Consider the following 18,421-nt stretch of genomic DNA (forward strand, 5'->3'; position numbering starts at 1 on the left):
TGGCATCTCTTTTCCATTGAGGAGACAGGACACAAACGTGAGGAAAATTTCAGGGCAAATCTCTTGGACACACGCAACAAACAACCCCACTGCCCTGTGGCCAAGTTCTGGGCCTCCTCCAACGCCAAATCCAAGACCCCGACGTCTGGAAGCAGAACACTTCATCTTATACCTTGAGACACTCCAACCACATGGCATCAACATCAACTTCACCAGTTTCCTCATTTGCCCTCCACCCACCTCATTCCAGATCCAACCTTTCAACTCAGCACCAACCTCTTGAACTGTCCCACATGTTCATCTTCATTCCCACCTATTCACTCCACCCTCTGCTCCGACCTATCACTATCATCACACCGCGATTATCTACCTATCACCTTTACAACCATATTTACACAGCCCAACTCCCACCTTCCTATTCAACTCTCAGCACTCTTCCCAAAGCCCCATATTCCTGATGAAGGGATTATGCCTGAAGCATCGACTCTCCTGCACTTCGGATGCTGCCTGACCTGCTGTGCTTTTCCAGCACCATACGCTAAAAGACAATGAACACCAGCCTGAAGAGCAAATAACTGAGACATTCTGCAGCTTGCAAAATTACACAACTATTCAACTTGTAATCATTTGCTTGAATGCAAAGATACTGAGTATTCCACGCCTTTGTACGACACGCAAACCGGTTTGTCTTAAATGGGATGGCCTTCAAACTATCAGAAACAACTTAACCTACACACAATGAAGAGAAATAATAGATATTTAAAACTATGGTCCACCCACTGACGTTAATTGGAGAACCATTCACACACATCGAATACACAGGCAGTTCATTCAGCCCCGAGAGGAGGAACAACAGCTCAATGATACAATCCAGATTTGGCGGGAGATTCGGGAAACCTCCAGCCAGTATAACTGGGGAACCCTGATCTCTGGGGTTTGTACAGTAAGTTGTCTGGTCAGCATCAAGAAAATAAGCTGCAGGCAGTCACAGTCTCAGGAAAAGAAGGAGAGCGAGCAATCTTCAGATCCACAACACTCCATGTACTAATGAGAAGTGACGGAGAGCCAAGAGACCAACAGGGGGTAGTGCCAGCGACAAACACCACTCTCCAAACCAACAGAAGCCACTCCGAGGATGGGCAGACCACACCACCTCTCACCACATAAGCCCAGTGTCACAACCAGGGAGCTGTTGGATAATAAACTGACCCTCACTCGCTGCATAGTGCAGGAAATGCTGGGGGACTGGAGAAGATAAGGTTTTAGTCATGAAAAAGAAGGCAACATCGCCAGGAATAGACAGCAGGGATTGAGTGTTTCCCATGAAGAGTATAAAGGCAATACAAGTACATTTAAGATGGAATTCGGGGGGCCAAAAATTGGACATGGGATAACTTTTGCAAGTTGAGAGAATGCAAAGGGATTTTACAAATACATTGAGAAGAAAGAAGCAATGGGAGTGAGAATAGGACCCCTGTTAGCCCAGCCTATGTGTGGAATTGCAGGAGATGAGCGAGATACAAAATTAATATTTTGCCTCAGTGTTCACTTTGGAAAAGGATATGAGAAACTAAAGATTTTGAAAAATAAATGACGACATCTTAAATAATGTCCACATCACAGATGGAGGTGGTGCTGGATGTTTTAAATCATGGAAACGATGGTGAACACCCGGGACGTGATCAGGTTTACCCTAGAACTCTGTGGGAAGCTGTGAAGTAATTTCTGGGTTACTTGCTGAGATATTTGTATTGTCGATAGCCATAGGTGAGTTGGCAGAAGACTGGAGGTTGGCTAACGTGGATTGTAAAGATTGGAAGGAAAACCAAGGGGAACGATAGGCCGCTGAGTCTGACATCAGTAGTGCAAAGTTTGTTGGAGTGAATCCTGATGGACAGCACTTACATGTAATAGGAAATGCAAGGACTGGTTCGGGATAGGCAATATGGCACTGTGCATGGGAATTCGTGTCGCACTGACTTGATCTTTCGATTAATTTTTGAAGAGGATTGATGAAAGCAGTGTGGTGGTCATGAATTATATGGACTTCAATAAGGCACTTGACAAGGTTGCTCATGGTCGACTGTTTTACACGGTTGGATCACGTGGAATACAGTGTGAACTAGCCATTTCGATGTAGAATTGGCTGAAAGAGAAGAGACAGAGGGTATTAATGTCTAGGTCCGGAGGCCTATAAACAGCGGTGTCCAACAAGGATCGGTGCTGGGTCCACTGTGTTTTCTCAGTTATATAAATCATTTGGATGTGAACATAGGAGGCACAGTTACTAAGTTGTAGATTTCACTAAAATTGGAGATGCAGTGGTTAACGAAGAAGCTTACCTCAGAGTATAACAAGATCTTGATCAGATGGACCAATAGACCGAGGAGTGCTGCACTTTGGGAATGCAAATCAAAGCAGTACTTCAACATTGAAGGTTAAGATTTTGGGAAATGTTCGTGAGCAAAGAGACCTTGGAGTGCAGGATCATAGTTCCGTGATAGTGGCGTTTCAGGTAGTCAAGATAGTGAAGAAGCCATTTGCTATGCCTTCCTTTGTTGGCCAGAACATTGATTATGGGAGGTGGGCGTTGTGCTGCGGCTGTATCAGGCATAGATTAGTCTATGTTTGGATTACTGTGATAATTTCTGGTCTTCCTGCTCTAGGAAGGATGTGAGAGCTGAAAATGTGTTTCTGGTTAATGCGCAGCAGGTCAGGCAACATCCAAGGAACAGGGAATTTGACGTTTCGGGCATAAGCCCTTCATCAGGCTTATTCCCTGATGAAGGGATTATGCCCGAAACGGCTAATTTCCTGTTCCTTGGATGCTGCCTGACCTGCTGCGCTTTAACCAGCAACACGTTTTCAGCTCTGATCTCCAGCATCTGCAGACCTCACTTTTTACTCTAGGAAGGATGTCATGCAACTTGAAAGCATTCAGAAAAGATTACCAAGGACGTTTCCTGGGTTGGAGTGTTTGAGCTATTGGGAGAGGCAGAATAGTCTGGGGCAGTTTTCCCTGGAGTATCGAAGGGTGAGGGATGACCTTACAGAAGTTTATAAAATTATGTGGGGCATGTTTAGGGTGAAGAGCTAAAGACTTTTCCCCTGTGTTGGGGGAATTCCAGAACTGGAATGCATAGGATCAAGGAGAGGAGAAAGATTTAGAAAGTATCGGAGTAACAACTTTTTCATGCAGACTGTAGTGCGTGTTTGGAATGAGCTGCCAGAGGGAGATGGGGATGCTTACACAGTTACATTTAAAAGGCAGATGGGTGGGTATGTGAATAGGAAGTGCTAGGAGGGATATGGGTGAAATGCAAGCAAATGGGACTGTATTAATTGAGGATACTTAGTCTAAGTGGATGAGGTGGAATGAAGGGTACTGAACAGATCCCTGACGCTGTGACACTATGTGGAGCATCACATGGCAACGAGGCCAGCCCCATCCTTCCCATTACCGGGGGCAGACAGAACCTCAGTACATAGTGACACTTGGTGTTTGTGTGCATACAGCTTGATGCAGCCGCACACAAAGGGGGCCATCAGGGTGACGGCAGTGTTGGGTATGTTCATTCTTCCCCCCCTTACCTAAGGCTTTGTACTTCTACTCCCTGCAGACACCTTCTACCTTAAACTGCCAGACGAAGTGGAAGATGCCTCGGGTGACTGAAACAGTGCAGTTTTGGTGGATGGACCAGATCAGTGCCATGTCCAACAACAGAGAGTGCGCCACACCTGGTAACCAGGATTTTCCTCACAACTGGGAGGGAGTGGTGCTCCTAAAAGATCACGGTCTTCTTCACTTTGGCCGTGCACTCCTCTCTAGATTTTATGCACACTCCAGCCCCACTGAACTATATTCCCAGCACCTTCAGGTTATCAGTTCTGACTGTGAAGGGAATGAAGAATCAGTCAGCCTAGTTGCCACAGAACATGGCCTCGCTCTTGCCACAAATCCCCTTGGTTCCCAAAGCCAGTTGAATCTGTGACAAGATGGTCACGTATTTATGCTCTGACAGCGGGTCTCAGTAGAAAACAGTGACAGCATCCTTGTATGGGGAGGCGTTGACCTCTTGGCCACCTCTCCCTGGAATATTCACCCTTCTTGCGGTCACATCCATCCTGAAGGACTGAGCAAAGGGCTCTTTACAACACACAAACAAGGCCGGAGAGGAAAGTAAGACCTGACTGACTCTGGATCTGATCGGGAAGCTTGTGGATTCCCACCCGTTGACTGAGACTGCGCTAACGATGTTGATGTAGAGCAGTCGGATCCAATTGCAGACTCCATCCCCAAAGCCAGTTTGGGAGAGTGGGTCGCAGTTGTAGGTGTGTGTGATATTCTGTCAAACGCCTTCTCATGGTCCAGGCTGATGAGGCAGGTGTGCACCCCCCTGAATTGTATTGAGGTGATCATATCCCTGAAGAGCATAAGGATCTCCGAGAGATTGTCTTGCCCAGTACAACATCAGTTTGGTTGAAATGGATCACAGATCCCATAGCAGACCTGACACAGTTCGTGATGACCTGAAGACATGATTTTGTAGTCTATATGCAGCAATGGTATTAGCTCCAATTTCTAATTTCCACCCTCCACAACCTTCTGCTTGTAGGCAACCGTGATGATACCTTTCCTAATGGATTCCAACATGTTTACTGCCAGAATCAAACTGTCATACACCTTCAGCAGGTGCTGGCCAGTCAAATCCCACCGTGCCGAATACACCTCGATAGAAAACATTGTTTTTCGTAGGAGAGGCCATGCTTCAGTTAATGAATTCAGTTTATTGACGACATGACGAAGATGATTGTTGAGAAAAAAGGCGAAGATATTGACTTCAGTCTCCCTCATGACAGACTGGTACAAAAGCCTGGCACCAGGAGTGATATGGTAAGTTGTATACAGAACTGCAGTCGTAGGAAGACAGAGGGGGCAGTGAAAGGATGCTTTAAGGAATGGAGAGTTGTGACTATTGGTGTTCTGCAGGGATGAGTGCTGGGAGTTCTGTTTATGGTCGACATAAATGATTTGGAGGGAAAAGGGTGTGTTATTTAATAGGTTTGCATATCATACAAATATTGGTGGAATTTTAGATAATGAGGAAGATTGTCAGAGGATACCACAGGATGTAGATTATTTCGAGACATGGGCCGAACAAAATGCCAGTTAGAGTTTAATCCGGACAAATGAGAGGTGATCCACTTTCAAGGGTCAAGTGTAGATTAAATAGTGAATGGCAGAACCCTGATGAGTATTAGCTTGCAGAGCGATGTGGGTGTGCAGGTGTACAGATCATTGAAGGTGGCAGATCAGGCTTTTAAAGTAGGGAAAAAGGTCTTTGGCATGCTTGCCTTCACTGGAAGGGGCATTGTGGGTATGAATAGATGAGTTACGCTGCAGCTTTATAGAACTTTAGTGAGGCCACACTTGGGAAACTGTGTGCAGTTCTGGTCACCAGAAGGATGTGGATGCTTTGGAGAGGGTACAGAAAAGGTTTTCCCGGATGTGGCCTGGTATGGGGAGAGTTTAGCTGTAAAGAAAGGTTGGATAGACTGAGGCTGTTCTCAATAGAATGCAGGAGGTTGAGGGAGAAAATCGAGGTTTATAAGATTGTTCATGGCGTGGTCAGAGTGGACAGTATGAGGTTTTGTTTTCGCAGGGTTGAAGGGGTACAGGCTCCACAGGTTCAAGATGCGAGTGAGGAGTTTAAAGGAAATGTGTTATATAACTTTATCACACAAAGGCTGGTGAGTGCCTGCAATGTGCTGCCAGAGGGAATGGTGGAAACAGACACGACAGCAGCTTTCAAGAAACACCTGGACGAATCCATGAATAGCAAGGGAAGAGAGGGATAGGAATCCTGTAAGTGAAGACAGTTTATGGAAGTAAGGACAAAATGACTTGTCGTAGGCTTGGATGGCCGAAGGGCATGTCACTGATCTGCGGGTTCTTAGTTCTCTTCTTCTCTGTGTTCTACGATCCAAGAACTGAGCAAGCTGAAGCACCACGAGTTTATTCCACAGAGCAAGTGTCAATACCCCTTCCACAGGAGGAACGAGTGGGAGAGGTATTTAAAATTGTGAAACAGCAGTAATTTTATTTACTGGCATGACAGAAAATAATCAACACTTGACCAGCATTGCAGAGAAGAAAGGAATCAGATGATTTAGCTGCTGCTACATTGCTCTATATGGCATGTTGCTGTGCATCAATTGTCATCGTGCCATCTTTGCTCACAGTGAGTCTTCTCATCAGCTTACTGCTCATTCTAGAAAGGTTTCAAAGAGATCTGGTCTGAAAATCAACTGCTGGCTGACATGTTTAATGTTTAGATGTTGCTGAGAGAGACAATACCTGCGATCTTGCTGTGCTATCTCTAGTATTTTTTTCTCTTTGTCTCTTAATTGATCCCGTCTCTTTTATCCCAAGGGAATTATTATTCACTTGGAAAATCCAAAGAGAGAGAGAGAGATTTTGGGCAAGGTGAACTTTGAAAAGAGCACGACTCAAGAGGAGAACACAGTCCTGAGGCCTATTCCACAGGCCGCACTCCATGGGGCCCCACTTCAGCTGTGTCCCTTTATTTTCCTAAAGACTGGTTTCCTCTGTTGAACCCTAGTTTTTTTTAAACAAACCTCTGGTTAACTGAGTCCTGTCAGATTATGAGCCTGTCATTTTAAAACAGGTTTGAAGCCTGGGGTTAAAGTAACCAAGGTCTTCAGATTTGACACAAAGTTGTTAACCTCCACGTTCCCACCCACAGCGAGTGTTGAGTCACAGAACTTCCCAAAGAGAAAAGTAAAACCCTAAATGTCAAACTGCCTCTTAAAGACTTGTGATAATGTCAGAGTAATAATGTGTGAATGTTCACATTGAGAGTGAGAGAGAGACTTGTAAATGGGAGAGAGGCAGGAGAAAGACAGAGAGGGTGGGTGGGAGGGAGAGACATTTGAGATTGTGAAATAACAGTTATGTCAGTGCCTGTAGTTGCAAGAAATATTGAACATTTAAGCAGTCCCCATCAGAAATATCGAGCTGCTCTTGCTGCTGACATGTTGCTGCCTGTGAGATCATGTTGTGCTCTGACAGCCTGCGGCAATGCGATCGAAGCAACGAGAGTTTCAATAAACCAACAGCTTTAATGCTGCCCGGTGGGTCTGTAATTAAAATCCCTGGAGTTTTTTTTCTCGATTTGATCGTACTTGGGTTTGCTGAGGAATGTTTTGTGTGAGGGAATGACCTCTTGCTGTGTAATGTGTTTGAAAACCAAGCCCCCTATTCAGTTCCAATAACCTTTTTCTCTCCCACACTCTCCACCCACCCCTTGCAGGAATTGCTATTTTGAAACTACGACAGGACAAGAAATCCTTCCCTTGGATAGACCTTTTCTCCAGAGGGGACTGGCGGACATCAGCCTGAGGCCTATTCGACAGGCCGCACCCCATGGGGCCCGTGTGAGTTGTGTCTATTTGTTAGCCCGAAGTTTGATTTCCTCTGGGATACCCTCGATGTTTAAAGGACTTTGGTAAACTGAGATTGATTGTGGCTCTGTCATTTTAATGCAAGTTTGAAGCCTATGGTTAATATAACCAGGGCCTTGGGAATAACACAATCCTGTTAAGTGGCTGACACACAGGACTCCAAAAAGAAGAAATTAAAACCCTGAATGTGAAACTCTCCTTAAAAACTTGGTATAATGTCAGAGTAATTTGTGGTGTGTGGGCCAGGATCGTTCTGGTAGGATAAAGACAGAGAGACAAAGAGAGAGAGAGAGAGAGGGGTGGGGCGGGGGTGGGGGGGGAGAGAGAGTTATAGCTGGCAGTCACACTGACATCAGGAAAATCCCAAGAGGGAACCTCAGCAAATATGCCCGCGGTTCGGCCGGTTTATTGAGGCTACTAAGGGGTCATTGTTCGATGTTTCCAAACTGCGCAGCTAACCATTAGAAAGCATAAAAATGTTTAAAATGTTTAAAAGGAAAGAAGGGATGATCAAGCTTTCCTGTGCGAGAATTAACGTGACAATATTCACGGATATCCAACGAAGTTCAAGTCCTGACATGAACATCTCAACAGAACAGGCACCTCTCTGGGAGGGGATTGAGAGACATTGCAATGTGTCTGACACTCTGGGGTGGAGACAGTAAACCCCTCAGGGATAATAAATCTACAGAAGAATATGTCAAAATAATTCTCATGTTAAGAGCAGCTCCCTCTGTCAGGTAGCGATTCTCTGTGTGGTGGGGTGTGTGCCGGGAGGGGGGTGGGGGAGAGAGAGAGAGAGAGAGAGAGAGTGAGTGAGAGAGCGAGAGAGAGACAGTGTGATGTACATGTCTGTGTGTGTAGAGAGAGAGGGATAGACAGAGAGAGACGTTTGAGATTAGTTGGTTTCTGCAGCAACAGTTGACACAGAAACAGCTTTACATAGGAGAAAGGAATTCGATTCCCAGGCCGGCTGCTGCTGTAGTGCTGGGCTGGGAACAATGTCAGCTGGGTTGTGTCCTTGAGTAAAGTGCACATTATCGCTGATCTTATGAGGGAAGGATATGCTTCCAGTGGAGAGATGAACATAAAGTATTTCTTCAGAAGAAGTACTCGCTTCTGACAGTAGAATTGGGCACAAAACCCTGTTTACCACATTAAAAAAAAGCAAAGTTTATTTAATTAATCATATGCACATTGAATTTTTAGATGCTGAATAAATGTGTAGCCACGAGTAGAGTCTGGAACTAGCCACGAGAATGCAGTCATCAAATGGGTCCGAAGCAAAGGGACATGCAAATGGAATCAAATTGTATTTGCACTTTGCATTTACCTCGTTTGACCCAAGAGATAGGTGAATGTGCTGTGCTGCGTTTTGCCATGAGATTGTTTTGCAAGTTCTACTAAATTGGAGGAATGCAAATGTTGGTGGTATTTGCCAAGAATATCCAGTAGCTGATTAGCAATAGGTAAAGGAACGGCTAAATAATGGGATGCCGTCAAAAATGAGATAATCAGAGTACAGAACTAAGGTGGAATACAGGGCGGGTAGGTGTAAGGTGGAGTAAACATTCCCATTAGACACCCTGGACTAAAACTCTCTGAACCTGGGACATGAGTTTGTGGAATTCACATTTTAACTAAGAGTCACTGAGCTCTATGACTGAGACAGATGAGGCAATATGCAAGCTCAGGGGCAGCAGTCTGGAACAGGGGTAAGATAAAGAAAGGTCCCACAAATGCCTCAGCTAAAAGCTAGTGAAGGGGCAGGTGAGAGCTGTAGGCCCTGGAAATCAGAATGGAAAAGTGCGGCGCTGGAAAAGCACAGCAGGTCAGTCAACATCCGAGAAGCAGGAGAGTCATCATTTCGGCTAAAAACCCATCATCAGGAATGTGGGACGGGGGGAAGGGAGTTGAAAGATAAATTGGGGGCGGGGGGGTGTTCGTGGTGGGGCTGGGGGCAAGGTAGCTGGGAAGGTGATAAGTAAATGCAGGTAGGGGAGAGGGTGATAGGTCAGAGGGGAGTGCGGAGCGGATTGTTGGGAAGGAAAATGGATAGATAGGACACGTCAAATGGGCGTTGCTGAGTTGTAGATTTTATTCTGGGATGAGGTTGGGGAGGGGAGATGAGGAAATTGGTCAAGTCGATGTTCATGTTGCATGGTCGGATGGCCGCAACGTGGAAGATGAGGTGTTCCTCCTCCAGGCGTCGGGTCACTTGGATTTGGCAGTGGAGGCGACCCAGCACCTGCATGTCCTTGGGAGCGTCAGAGTGTGAGTTGAAGTGTTCAGCCACAGGGAAGTGGGGTTTGTTTGGTGCCCTGTGTCCCAGAGATGTTCCCTGAAACAATCCACAAGACGGTGATCTGTTACCAAATTTAGAAGAGACCACATGGGAAGCAAGGGGCACAATAAATGACGTGTTTGGGAGCACAGAAAAATCTCTGCCAGATGTGGAAGGATCCTTTGGGACATTTGTCAGAGGTAAGGGTGGAGGTGTGGGTGCAGGTTTTACACATCTTGCAGCGGTCAGGGAAGATGTTGAAGTGGAGGGTGTGTTGGTGAGGAGTGTGGATCAAACCACGCAATTACGTTTGGAATACTCTCTGTGGACTGATTCCACATTCACTCCTTGACTCACTGGCGAGGTCCAATTCCCCCACCAACCTTCCCTACACTCCCTGCACCTTCCACTGCAACCGCATGAAGTGTAAAACCTGAACCCACACCTCCCTGCTCACCCCTGTCCAAGGCCCCAAAGGATCCTTCCACATCTGGAAACGAATGTTTTGTGCATCCAAACGCATCATTTACTGTGTCTTTTGCTCTTGGTGGTGTCTCCTCCACACTGGGGAGACAGGGTGACAACCGATTCTGGATAGGCAATATGGTTTTGTGCATGGGAATTCGTGTCTCACTGACTTGATGTTTTGAAGAGATTTGATGAAAAGGCGTTTGGTATACTTTCCTTCATTGTCCAGAGTATTACGTATTGGAGTTGGGAGATCATATTGCAGCTGTACAGGACATTGGTTAGGCTGCTTTTGGAATATTATGCGCAATTCTTGTCTGCCTTCTATTGGAAGGATGTTCAGAAACTTGAAAGGGTTCAGAAAAGATTCACAAGGATGTTGCCAGGGTTGGAGTATTTGAGCGACAGGGAGAGGCTGAATAGTCTTGGGCTGTTTGCCCTGGAGTGTCAGAGGCTGAGGGTTGAGCTTGTAGAATTTTATAACAATCATGGGGAGAATGGATCAGAAAAATACACCAAGTCTTTTCACTGGCGTTGGGGGATCACAAAACAAGAGTGGATAGGTTTAGGGTGAGAGGAGAAAGACCTAAAAGTGACCAAATGGGCAACTTTTTCTCGCAGAAGGTGGTGTGTGTATGGAATGAGCGGCCAGAGTAAGTGGTGGATACTGTTACAATTACAGCATTGAAAAGGCATCTGGATGGGTACATGAATATGAGTGGTTTGGAGTGATATGGGCCTGGTGCTGGCAGGTGGGACTAGATTGGGTTGGGATATCTGGTTGGCATGGACGGGTTGGACCGAAGAGTCTGTTTCCATGCTGTACATCACTATGACACTATGAAAGCAGAATGATGGACATGATGTATACGGACTTCAGTGAGGAACTTGACAAGGTTCCTCATGGTAAACTGTTTAGCAAATTAAGATCATATGGAATATCGGGAGAACTAGCCATTTTACTTTAGAATTGGCTCAAAGGGAGGAGACAGAGGGTGTTGGTAGATGGTTATTTTTCAGTCTGGATTGCTGTGACAAGTGGTGTCGCACAAGGATCAGTGCTGAGTCCATTGTGTTCTGTCAGTTACATAAATGACTTGGATGTGAATATAAGAGGCATAGTTCCTAACTGGAGCATGATAATCAAGTTGGAAGTGCAGTCGACAGCGAAGAAACTATCCTCAGAGTACAACAGGATCTAGATCATATGGGCCACTGGGCTGAGGAGTGGCCGACGGATTTTAATTTAGGCAAATTAGAGCAGGTCTTGTACACTTTATGGAATGGTCCAGTTGAGGGTTGCTGAAATAAGAGACTTTGGAGTGCAGGTTCATAGTCCTTGATCGTGGAATTGCACGTATACAGTATAGTGTAGAAGGCATTTGGTATTCTTTCCTGTATGGGTCAGAAGCTCATGGTTTGGCTGCACAGGACATTGGTTAGGCTACGTTTAGAATGTTGTTTTGAATTCTGGTCTTCCTGCTGTAAGAACGATGCTGGGAGATTTGAAAGGATTCTGAAAAGATTTATAAAGATGTTTCCAGTGTTCGAGTGTTTGAGCTGTAGAGAGAGGCTAAATCGACTGCGGCTTTTTCCTCTGGAGCATCGGAGGCTGAGGGGTGACCTTACAGACATTTATTAAATTATGAAGGGCATAGATAGGGTGAAGAACTAAAGACTTTTCCCCGGTATGGGGGATTCCAGAACTGGAGGGTATAGGTTTAAGGAGAGGGGAAAGATTTGGAAGAGATCTAAGGGGCAAATTATTCACACAGATGGCGGTGCGTCTATGAAATGAGCTGGCAGAGAAATTGATGGATGTGTGTACAGTTACATTTAAAAGGCACCTGGATGGGTATTTCAATAGGAAAAGTTTGTAAGGATATGGGCGAATTGCGAGCAAATGGAACTGGATTAATTGAGGATATTTGGTCTTAGTAGACGAGTGGGACCAAAGGGTCTGTTTCGGTACTGAACGTCTCCGTGACTCTGTGACTCTATTTGGTGCATTTATCCCTCTCTCTCTCTAGACACGCATGATTCTATTTACCTCTCTGTCTGTATCTCTCTCTCTATCTGACTCTCTTTCTCTCTCTGTCTCCCCTCACACAGACAATCTCAACCAGAGGGAGCTGCTGTTTCTCACGACAGAGAGAAAAATGATTGAGAATTAATTTGACATATCCTTACTGCAGATGTATTCTCCGTGATGTGTTCACTGTCTACACTCCAGTGTGTAGGATGCATTGCAATGTCCCTCAGCACCCTTCCAGAGAACTGTCCGTGCCATTGAGATGTTAGTGTCAGGACTTGAACTTCGTTGGGTCTCTCTCAACATTGTTATGTCAATTCTAGCACAGGAAAGCTTGAACATTCACTGTTTCCTATTAAGTTTTTTTTAAGCTTTGTAATGTATATCAGTGCAGTTTGAAAATATTAAACATTGACCACTCATGAGCCTCGACGATTCTCTGTCCCTACATCTACCACCAAACACAAAACTGGCAGGACCGTGGGGATATTTGCTGAGATTCCCTCTTGGGATTTACCTGGGGTCAGTGTGACTCCCAGATATAATTCTCTCTCTCTCTATCCCTCTCTCTCTGTCTGTCTCTGTCCGTATCTCGTCCATCCCGGCCCACACATTGCACATTACTCTGTCATTACATCAAACGTTTGAGGAGAGTTTCTCATTCAGGGTTTTAATTTCCCATTGGGGTGTCCTGTGTATCAGACGCTTAACGTGGTTGTGTCAAATCCCAAGGCCCTGGTTATTTTAACCTCAAGCTTAAACCTTCTTTAAAATGACAGAGCCACAATCAATCTCACATAACCAGCGACCCTTAAAACCCCAGGGTGTCCCAGAGGAAATCAAACCTCGGGGTAACAAACAAACACAACTCACACGGCCCCATAGGGTTCAGCCTGTCGAGTAGGCCTCAGGCCGATGTCTGCCCCTCCCCTCTGGAGGAAGGTTCTGTCTAAGGGAAGGATTTCTTGTTGTGTCGTACTCTCAAAATAGCAAATCCTCTAAGGAGTGCGTGGAGCGAGTGGGAGAGAAAAAGATTATAGGAACTGGAAAAGTGTGGGTTGATTTTCAACCAACTAACACAGCAAGATGTCATTGCTTCACACAAAACACCCCTCAGCCAACCCAAGTATAATCAATTTGATAGAAAACTTTGAGGATTTCAATCCAAGAACGATCAGGCAGCCTTAAAATATTTAGTTTATTGAAACGGTATCAGAACACAGCAGGATCTCACAGACAGAATGTGTGAGCAGCAAGATCAGCTCGATATTTCTGATGGGGCTGCTTAAACGTTCAATATTTGTTGCAGCTACACGCACTGACATAACTGCTATTTCACAATTTCAAATGCCTCTCCCTGCTTCCCTCTCTCTATATCTCCTTCCTCTCTCGGTCATTCAGAAGTCTCTTAATTCCACTGTCAATTTGAACATTCACACATGATTACTTTATAAAAAGTCTTTAAGAGACATTTTGACATTTGAGGGTCTTAATTTCATATTTGGGAAGTTCTATCTCTCAGACACATGCTGCCGGTAGGGACATGGGGGTTAACAGGTTTGTGTCAAATCCGAAGACCTTGGTTACTTTAACACCAGGCTTCAACCCATCTTAAAATGACAGGGCTTCAATCTGACAGGACCCAGTTAACCAGAGGTCTGTTAAAAAAAACAGGGTCCAGCATATGAAACCAGTCTTTGAGGAATAAAGAGACACAACTGAGGTGGGTCCCCACGGGAGTGCGGCCTGTGGAATAGGCCTCAGGACTGTGTGCCCAACTTGGAGGATGCTCTTGTTCAAAGTTCCCCTTGTCCCAATCTCTCTCACTCTCTCTTTGGATGTTCGAGGCGAATAATAATTCCCTGGGATAAAAGAAACAGGATCATTTAAAAGACGAAGCAAGAAAACTCTTAGAGCGATGGCACAGCAAGATTTCGTGGATTTCCTCTCCTAGTAACATCCAAACATTAAACATGTCAGCTGAAAGTTGAATTTTCAGGCCAGACACTTTCGAACCTTTCCACTATGAAAATTTAGCTGATGAGAAGACTTACTGCCTCGAAAGATAGCCTGGTGTCAGTTGATGCATAGCAACATCCCATGTGGAAGAATGTAGCAGCAGCCACATCATCTGATTCTTTTCTCCTCTGCAATGCTTATTAAGTGTTAATTGCTCAAGTTAGCGTCTTGGCGTCCACAATGTCTAATGGGAATTTTTACCCAACCTAACACCTACCAGTCCTGTGTTTCATCTTGGTTCTGTATTCTGATTATCTCATTTTTGTCAGTTTCCCATTTTAACTGTTCCTTCACCTACGAGTATCTGCTGCTAATCGACTATTGAATATTCTTGCCAAATACCATAAACATTTGCCTTCCTCCACCTGAGCATTACTGAGGGGTCAATGTTTAATGTTTTCAAACTGCACAGTGATACATTACAAAACATTAAAAAAAGTCTTAAAAAGCTGAAAAGGAAACAAGGAATGGTCAAGTTTTCCTGTGCAAGAATTAACATGACAATATTCAGTGAGTTCTAACAAAGTTCAAGACCAGACATGAGCATCTCAATGGGACAGACAGATCTGAGGGCGGGGGACTGAAATACACTCTTGGCACCTTGCCGTGCCACCGAACAAGTGTGAAACCTGCACCCACACCTCCCTGTTGAACGCCCCAAAGGATCCTTTCACATCCGGCAGAGATTTTCCTGCACATCCAATCACCTCATCTACTGTCTGTTGCTCTTGATGGTGTCTCCTTCACATTGTGGACGCAGGACGCTAACTTGAACAAAGTTTCAGTGAACATCTCTTGCGCACACGCACCAAACAACCCCACCGCCCTGTAGCTGAAATGAAAACATCAATTCCCCCAAACACTCCGCCAAAGACATGCAAGTACTGGGCCTCCTCCACTACCAAATCCAAGCCACCCGACGTCTGGAGAAAAGAAAACAGTTTTAGAAGACACTTCTAGACAGTAAGGACAAAAAGATTTGGCGCAGGCTTGGAGTGAAGAAGTGCCTGTTCCTGTGCTGTGTTGTTCTGTGTTCTCGAATCCAAGGCCGGAGCAAGCTGCAGCTCAATGAGCTTGCTCCATACCTTGCGCACAGAGTGAATGTCAATAACCCTTCCAAAGGAGGAGAGAGAGGGAGAGCTATTTGAGATTGTGAAACAGCAGTAATGTTAGAATCTGGCATTAAAGCAAATAATGAACACTTAATCAGCATTGCAGAGGAGAAAAGAATCAGATGATGTGGCTGCTGCTACATTTTTCATATGGGATCTTGCTATGCATCAACTGACACCAGCCTATCTTTAGAGGCAGTGAGTCTTCTCGTCAGCTAAATTTTCATAGTGTAAAGGTTTCAAAAGTGTCTGGCCTGAAAATTCAACTTTCAGCTGACATGTTTAATGTTTGGATGTTACTAGGAGAGGAAATCCACGGAATCTTGCTGTGCCATCTCTCTAAGCATTTTCTTGCTTCGTATTTTAATTGACCCTGTTTCTTTAATCCCAGGGAATTATTATTCGCCTCGAACATCCCAAGAGAGAGAGAGTTTGGGACAAGGGGAACTTTGAACAATAGCATCCTCCAAGATGGTCACAATGTCGTGAGGCCTATTCCACAGGCTGCACTCCGTGGGGACCCACCTCAGTTGTGTCTCTTTAATCCCCAAAGACTGGTTTCATCTGCTGGACCCTGTTTTTTACAACAGACCTCTGGTTAACTGTGTCCTGTCAGATTGAAGCCCTGTCATTTTAAGACAGGGTTGAAGCCTGGTGTTAAAGTAACCAAGGTCTTCGGATTTGACACAAATTTGTTAACCCCCATGTCCCTAACCGCAGCGTGTGTCTGAGAGACAGAACTTCCCAAAAAGGAAATTAAAACCATCAAATGTCAAACTGTCTCTTAAAGACTTTTTACAAAGTAATAATGTGTAAATGTTCAAATTGACAGTGGAATTAAGAAAGAGACTTCTGTATGAATGAGAGAGGAAGGAGAAATAGAGACAGGGAAGCAGGGAGAAGCATTTGACATTGTGAAATAACAGTTATGTCAGTGCGTGTAGTTGCAACAAATATTGAATGTTTAAGCAGCCCCCATCAGAAATATCGAGCTGATCTTGCTGATCACATAATGCTGTCTGTGAGATCCTGCTGTGCTCTGATACCGTTTCGATAAACTAAACATTTTAAGGCTGCCCGATGGTTTTTGGATTGAAATCCTCAAAATTTTCTACCAATTTGATCATACTTGGGTTGGCTGAGAGGAGTTTTGTGTGAAGGAATGACATCTTGCTGTGTCAGTTGGTTGAAAATCACCCCCACTTTTCCTGTTTCTATAATCTTTTTCTCTCCCACTCGCTCCACGCACCCCTTAGAGGATTTGCTATTTTGAGAGTACGACACAACAAGAAATCCTTCCCTTATACAGAAGCTTCCTCCAGAGGGTTTGGGAGGACATCGGCCTGAGGCCTACTCGACAGGCTGAACCCTATGGGGCCGTGTGAGTTGTGTTTGTTTGTTACCCCGAGGTTTGATTTCCTCTGGGATACCTTGGGTTTTTAAGGGTCGCTGGTTATGTGAGATTGATTGTGGCTCTGTCATTTTAAAGAAGGTTTAAGCTTGAGGTTAAAATAACCAGGGCCTTGGGATTTGACACAACCACGTTAAGCGTCTGACACACAGGACACCCTAATGGGAAATTAAAACCCTGAATGAGAAACTCTCCTCAAACGTTTGCTGTAATGACAGAGTAATGTGTGATTTGTGGGCCGGGATGGACGAGATACGTACAAAGACAGAGAGAGAGAGCGGGATAGAGAGAAAGAGAGAGAATTATATCTGGGAGTCACACTGTCCCCAGGATAATCCCAAGAGGGAATCTCAGCAAATATCCCCACGGTCCGGCCAGTTTTGTGTTTGGTAGTAGATGTAGGGACAGAGAATCGTCGAGTCTCCTGAGGGGTCAATGTTTAATATTTTCAAACTGCACTGATATACATTACAAAGCTCTAAAAAACCTTAATAGGAAAGAGGGAATGTTCAAACTTTCCTGTGCTAGAATTGACATGACAATGTTGATGGAGACACAACGAAGTTCAAGTCCTGACACTAACATCTCAATGGGACGAACAGTTCTCTGGGAGGGTACTGAGGGACATTGCAATGCATCCTGCACACTGGGGTGTAGACAGTGAACACATCACGGAGAATACATCTGCAGTAAGAATATGTCAAATTAATTCTCAACACATATTATTTTTCTCTCTGTTCTGAGAGACAGCAGCTCCCTCTGGTTGAGATTGTCTGTGTGGGGGGAGACAGAGAGAGAAAGAGAGTCAGATAGAGAGAGAGATAAAGACAGAGAGGTAAATAGAATCATGCGTGTCTAGAGAGAGAGAGGGATAAATGCACCAAATAGAGTCACAGAGTCACGGAGACGTTCAGTCCCAAAACAGACCTTTTGGTCCCACTCGTCTACTTAGACCAAATATCCTCAATTAATCCAGTTCCATTTGCTCGCAATTCGCCCATTTCCTTCCTAACTCTTCCTATTAAAATACCCATCCAGGTGCCTTTTAAATGTAACTGTACACACATCCACCACTTTCTCTGCCAGCTCATTTCATAGATGCACCGCCATCTACGTGAATAATTTGCCCCTTAGATCTCTTCCAAATCTTTCCCCTCTCCTTAAACCTATACCCTCGAGTTCTGGAATCCCCCACACCGGGGAAGAGTCTTTAGTTCTTCACCCTATCCATGCCCTTCATAATTTAATAAATGTCTGTAAGGTCACCCCTCAGCCTCCGATGCTCCAGAGGAAAATGCCGCAGTCGAATCAGCCTCTCCCCACAGCTCAAACACTCCAACACTAGCAACATCTTTATAAACATTTTCAGAACCGTTTCAAATCTCCCAGCATCGTTCTTACAGCAGGAAGACCAGAATTAAAAACAATATTCTAAATGTGGCCTAACCAATGTCCTGTGCAGCCAAACCATAAGCTTCTGATACATAGTAGAAAGAATACCAAATGCCTTCTTCACTATACCGTATACGTGCAATTCCACGATCAAGGACTATGAACCTGCACTCCAAAGTCTCTTTGTTCAGCAACCTTCAACAGGACCATTCCGTAAA

The sequence above is a fragment of the Hemiscyllium ocellatum genome, unplaced genomic scaffold, assembly GCF_020745735.1.
Source record: "Hemiscyllium ocellatum isolate sHemOce1 unplaced genomic scaffold, sHemOce1.pat.X.cur. R17, whole genome shotgun sequence".
Taxonomy (NCBI): Eukaryota; Metazoa; Chordata; class Chondrichthyes; order Orectolobiformes; family Hemiscylliidae; genus Hemiscyllium; species Hemiscyllium ocellatum.